The sequence below is a fragment of the Stylophora pistillata genome, chromosome 2 (genome assembly GCF_964205215.1).
Source record: "Stylophora pistillata chromosome 2, jaStyPist1.2, whole genome shotgun sequence".
In the NCBI taxonomy this organism is placed as follows: Eukaryota; Metazoa; Cnidaria; class Anthozoa; order Scleractinia; family Pocilloporidae; genus Stylophora; species Stylophora pistillata.
In genome coordinates, this window is record NC_142520.1 from 51,896,378 (window position 1) to 51,902,377 (window position 6,000).

General features: G+C 38.5%; 1 pseudogene across 1 annotated transcript in view; it reads right to left on the minus strand.

Annotated features, from left to right (window-relative positions):
* Positions 1-4,580: 4,580 nt before the first annotated feature.
* The window catches only part of LOC148740248 (uncharacterized), a 3,716-nt pseudogene continuing 2,296 nt past the window's right edge, over positions 4,581-6,000 (minus strand). The window contains exons 2-3 of the transcript XR_015996608.1: positions 5,569-5,801; positions 4,581-5,300 (exon numbers count right to left, since the gene is read on the minus strand). The product of XR_015996608.1 is annotated as an uncharacterized LOC148740248 (transcript). The remainder of the gene's footprint in view (positions 5,301-5,568; positions 5,802-6,000) is intronic.

The window sequence follows — 6,000 nt, forward strand, 5'->3', positions numbered from 1 at the left end:
ATGAATCTACTTGAGGTCCCAACAATTCGAACTAAAACGTATGGGCAAAGAGCATTCTCCTACGCCGCACCGTATTTGTGGAATCAACTACCTGAATGCATAAAAAACGCCGAATCTGTTGACTCCTTTAAACGCTTATTGAAAACTTATCTTTTCAAAAATTAAGCCACCAGATTTTTTGATATCGTACGTTGTCAAACATATGTATAACACGTAATAATTCATTAGTTTAGATAGAGTAGCGAATTGCATGTATAGGATTTTTATTGAAATTTTGTTAATTTTGTAATTGTAAAGCGCATAGAGTTCAATTTTAATGCGCTATATAAGAACTTATTATTAAATTAAATTGTCACAGCTTTGACCTCACGGACAGTGCATTGTTCGCACGTAATTTCTGTTTTCTTTAGAAATTCTATACTTTTGTTTTACTTTCAGAACTGGTCATAAAATTATATCACTTATAAAACTCATTAAACAACTTACAGTGTGAGGAACATCGTTAGTCGTTAAAAGTTCCTTCCGCTCGCCTGCGGAGGATCACGTCTTTACTTAGTTATCCACTCGAAGTTCAAAATGTGCTGAATTCATTTCATTGATTAACTGCCACTATTTGACAGTGACGAGGTTGTAACTCTAATGCACGGTTCTATATTTTCGTATATTCGAGAATCGACACTTTGGAGAGGGGAATTCTATAGAAAAATGCATTGCCTGACGAAGGAATTCCACGTTAAATTGCACTTGCATGAGTCGCGAAGCGATGAGTCGATAAGTGCGATATCGGTTTTCAATTGCAATTTAACGCCGAATTCACGAATCTTGTAATGGATTTTCCTTGAATCGCACAATTGAATAAAATTAAGGGGGAAAAAACAGCAATAATAGTGTATGTTTTCATCCTGAGCGCGAAACAAGAGATGCGAAACAATATCACTTAACCTCGTTTTCAACTCGCATTTCCACGCCAAATACCTCGCGTCGTCAACAAATCAGAATGCGAGATTTTATTCAATCATTCCGTTCTCTCTCAAATCATCACTGATGGAATGAGGTTTTTAGTCCCTATTAGCTAATGAGTGCAAACAGAAGAGACATTTTTAAGGGAGGGTGCACTATATTACCGAGTAATAACCAAATCTAATATGAAAATCCGCGATTGCTTTTGTTTTGACTTACTCCGCCCTGTAATTGGTCCAGAAACTCACGTCAAACGCCATCCTCTTAATTACCAATTAGATGCACAACTGAAACCAATCTCGACTGGCTCACCAGCATTTTCCCGCGCTTTAAGCAGTCTTACTTTGAGTTGTCACTGGCTAACTAATGATGATGTAACGTTGATTCTGATTGGCCAATGTGATAACCCTCCTTTTGGTATTTGGACATTCAGTTGAACCAAACTGTCCAATAAGTGAATCTAAAGTTGCTGGTTTTATCGCTCTAAGAGTTTGTATTTGAAACTATTTCAAGCTTTGTATGTTATGTAGAGGAATGTAAGAGATGTTTCTGTCGTTGAGATATGTCATAATTTATAGGCCCGGGTTTTTATACTTGCAATATCAATATAAACTAGACCGTTACAATCCAAAAAAGTAAAACCGAAAAAAGGTTTATGATTCTCACTCCCTTACGGGCAAACATATCTTTAAAAGTGTCTAATGAAGTTTTTTGCGGGAAGAGTTCTTTGTTACGAAAAAGAGTCATTTTGCATTTTCCTAATTCTAGGTTTGGCGGTATTGATAGACAAATTAAAAAGGATAACCAAAAATACAACAAAAACAACAACAAAACAAAAATAAAAGGCACAAAAAATTGAAAAGTGAAGTTAGAGAGCAGAAGCTTAAATTCAAAATCATTTTTCATAATTTTTCGGGGAACGCATTCTTTAATGGTTCTATTCCAGTTTTCGTTAGCATAAAATTAGAAAGTATTAATCAGAACGTGACTCCTTCAGTGAAACAACAACATTCCCTTCACTGTTATGCCCAGGGAACTATCCTTGGCGCATTTTCCACCACAATCGAAAGCTAACCCCAGGCAATAGCTCATGTGAGACACGTTGTAGCATTCGTAGAACTCCTTATTGCAGTCACGACAGCAGAAAAAGAAACATTTCGCCTAGTACGTTTGCTGTTCGATTTCAATTTTTCCTGATTCGTCACAGAAAATTGGGCTGTTTTCAATCTGTAAAAGAATACCAAGCACAGCGTTATACTTCAGAAATATATTTTGGTGACATGTTCTACTGTCTACCACAAAAAAAAAGACTTTTTGCCAGCCTCTTTTCCAAACTCTATCGTCTCTCCTTCCCATTACTCCCTCTGTATCTCTCCCAACCCGTTAGGGAAGGGGGAGGAGGAAAAGAAAGACCCTGGAAACAAGAATTATGCAGTATTCTGTGTTTTTCTCTCCCAGGTAGGTATCCGCTTTATATCATAGTATTAAGCTGTGAGTCTTGCAAGCCCAGTTACCCATCTTTGCTCTAGCAATTCCGATTTCAGTCTAAGATTAAGTGATCAGTGGTTTTCCTTGAAAAAACGTGGTCCATCGCAGCAATCTCCCCAACTCAAATTAATCAAGTCTTTCCTGAGGCTCATAAGCATATGTAATAAGCTCATATTACACTGCTACATTTTTCTGCGCAAGTGTATGTTCTTGACACATGCAACAGTTTAGAAACATAACACTTAATTTTGAAGCGACTTTGTTTAGTTCTCAGACCTTCCACGAAGGCACAATGGGCTGGAAATGAAACATCAGTCAGCTGTAATAGCTCTCAGGGAGGTGTCTGCTTCCAGACACTTGCACATACAATTGTATGATGCTCTGTAGAAATATGACCTGCCTCCATCGTTTTCGTTTCTGCTCGTTTCAATGCACGGAATTGCATTTGCGACAGCAATAAAACATGCGCGGACTTAGGAAATCACAGGAGCTGTTTTTGAATACGACTGTTGAGCTCAGCACACAGTTAATTGGTGTATCTTCATGATTGTGGAGGTTGTTGGTTGGCTCTTGAGGAAACCAGACCAAATTAAACGCAAGTTACCATCTCAACCTAAATATTAGGCTGCGGTTTAAGGGTAAAATAAACAACTTGGATTCGTCCCCAGAGTGTTTTTTTAAAGAGGATATTTCTCAGTTTGCCACTGGGAATGAAATTGAGCCTGGCTCTATAGTTTTCTTTATCCCATCTATCAGCATATAAGATCTTAACAAACGCGGATAATTATCATCGGTTGCTTCAACTTTTTGCTTTTCGTTTTTCCTTTTTCTATACGTAAATTTTTCACCAAGTTATTTGTACTTAATACTATTATAATTAAACAGCATTGATTTAATTATGCGCCGTAAATGTAATGCTATCCCGAGAAGTAGCAGTTATGCAGAACTCAGATTTCCGCCACAATCGTCGTGAACACAGGAGTAGTTAATAGACCCTTTCCGAATTACCTTTGGCCTCTTTTTCAAAACGAGGCCGGGTCTTTAATCATTCTCGTGAAAATGAAAGTAATTTACATGTGAATGAAATGTTATAATTATATGAAAGGATGAGCACCAGGACTCGCTTTAAAAAGAGGCTAAAAAGACATTCGGAATTTCCTGTTATCGTCCTCACAATTAAAAGACAACATATTTAATCAAACAGCAAATTAATAGTCTGAGTAACAAGAAACTCTTTTTACCGTTCTGTAGTCTGGTACTTTTGCTCCTGTAACTCGACGCCAAGAACCTACCCTGTGCTTTTTCTCTCACGAAGAAGATGAATGAATAATCAGAACCGGCAATAAAAAACCAACGCAATATTCAACCTCATAGCGCATTCAGTTACCAGACAAAACACTAAATGAAGACCATTCAACTGATCGTTGACTCGACTGCGTGCAAGAAGACTGACATCTAGAGCTGTGCTAATTATCACAATGACGCGTCGCGCTTTGTCGGGTTGGCTAAGGCGTTTAAATTTAACGCAAGAAATCTGCATATCGTTTCTCGTGATTATCATTTTCCAGTAAGTGATAGAAATTTTTCCGCTCTTTCTCCCACTTTTATTTAAAACATAATTTTCGCGGATTAGGAAACGTATGTTATCACATCACTTGAAGGAGGTATAGTACGAGATCTTCTGTCTCAGTCTTGCAAGCCTAATGATTCACTCAAACTGGTGCATTGCAAGCTACTCGCCGCGCCTAGCGTAAATTATCCAGGGAAAATAAACCTTCTGGTGGGATTTCGGAAATTTTTCCTGGCATCTTATCACTATTAAACCTCTGAGTGAGGAGATGGTCTTGCTAAAGAACATGGTAAAATGACTACGCATGCTCTTGCATGCCCCAACCCGCCTCCCCCTTCTTAGCGGAGTCGAAACTGCTTTCTATATATTGTGCCCCAATTACTCAAATTACCCCCAATTGTCTCCAAATTACTATTTCTCATATCTCATATCTCATATCTCATATCTCATTACGGCAGAAAACTACCTTAGTGCATGGGATTTAATGTTGACGGAATTGTTGGTTTCTTTGGCCTTGTTATGGGTGTCGGTAAAGTTGCAACCGCTTGACTTGGTCGGGGGGGGGGGTCACAGAGGCTACTCACCAGATTGTTATGTCGACCTCCACGCCGTGCATGTTTTACTTCATTTTACAGTTTTGGGATGAGCAGTGAGAGTATTGTGGGCAGGCCAAGATATTGTCATGGCGTTTTCACCACCTGAATATTGTAGGTTGTTTACTCAAAAGAAGGCTTACCAAGGGTGGGTCACGGGCACCCCAGGACCCCCCATGGCTACGCCCTTGTTGGTGATGGGGCAGACTGAGGGCATGAACCTCAAAGATGTGAAGTTAATCTTTTCATATGCTTTTATTTTTTGAGGAAAAAATTAGAAGTCAAAACACTTCAAGAACCTTGAAAAATACACTTTTTGGCGTGTAGAACACGTGTCTTTTTCTCAATTTTTTAAATCATGATTAATGTCAATACACATGTTCGAAAAACTTTAATTTTAACGATCCATAATTTATTGTGACACATGTAAGGTGCGCCCGTAGCGGGGTGATAAATTATGACTGCCGGATTTTGTTAAATTGATAAACGCCTATCTCCTCTCAAGAAGACCACTTGACCACGGACTTTACCAAAGGTTCTTCAAGCCACTTACATGAATTGATTCCTTGAACCTTGAAGAGAACGCACGTGGTTTTAAATGGTGAGTCCGAATTCCGAACACCACACTGAACTGCTATTCTTACCAGACCACCAGCTAGGCTTTGTGGCATTGTTAGGCCAGACTTGAGCTAAAAATGAGGAAAAAAGCAGCTAAGCTAATATCACAGTAAGGTGCGACGTCGCATACTTTAGACGAATTTTGCAACTGTTTTCGGTTCTCGTATCAATAAATTGCTTTGCCACAGAGAATAACAATTTTAGTTGTCTAAAAGCACAAAACTTAATCAGAAAGCTCAGAAGAAATTCAATTTCTTTGAGAAAAAACAGAACGAAAAAATATCGCGAGCTGCCAAAATATGGCTTAGTAGATAAGTGCCCAGTTTTAAAATGATTTACCTTTATCGAGAGTTAATTGACTAATGGACCAGCCACGAGTTACATCTATGGTGTCCGCCATGCTTTGCAACCTCCACGTTCCGTCACACCTTAGCAAGTTGACATGAAACTCATCACCAAAATAAAAGCTACAGTTCTGGTTGGCTGGCACATTAATCATTTTCTCAAGAACGGAACCAGATGGAAAAACGGCAGCGACTTCTCATTTGATTCATCAAAAAGTAACTCACAGCCTGAAAAAAAAAATGTTATAGCAAATAGCGCTTAAGTCATGATGTAGATTTGAATCCTATATCGTCCAATTCATACCCAGAGTTCTTCATTCACAACTACTTTTAACACGAAATAATATCGAAAGATGGTGTCGATAATTATTGATAAAAGGTCATTGAAAGGCATCCGGTTTGAGGAAGTCATTAGGCAATAGCTGTT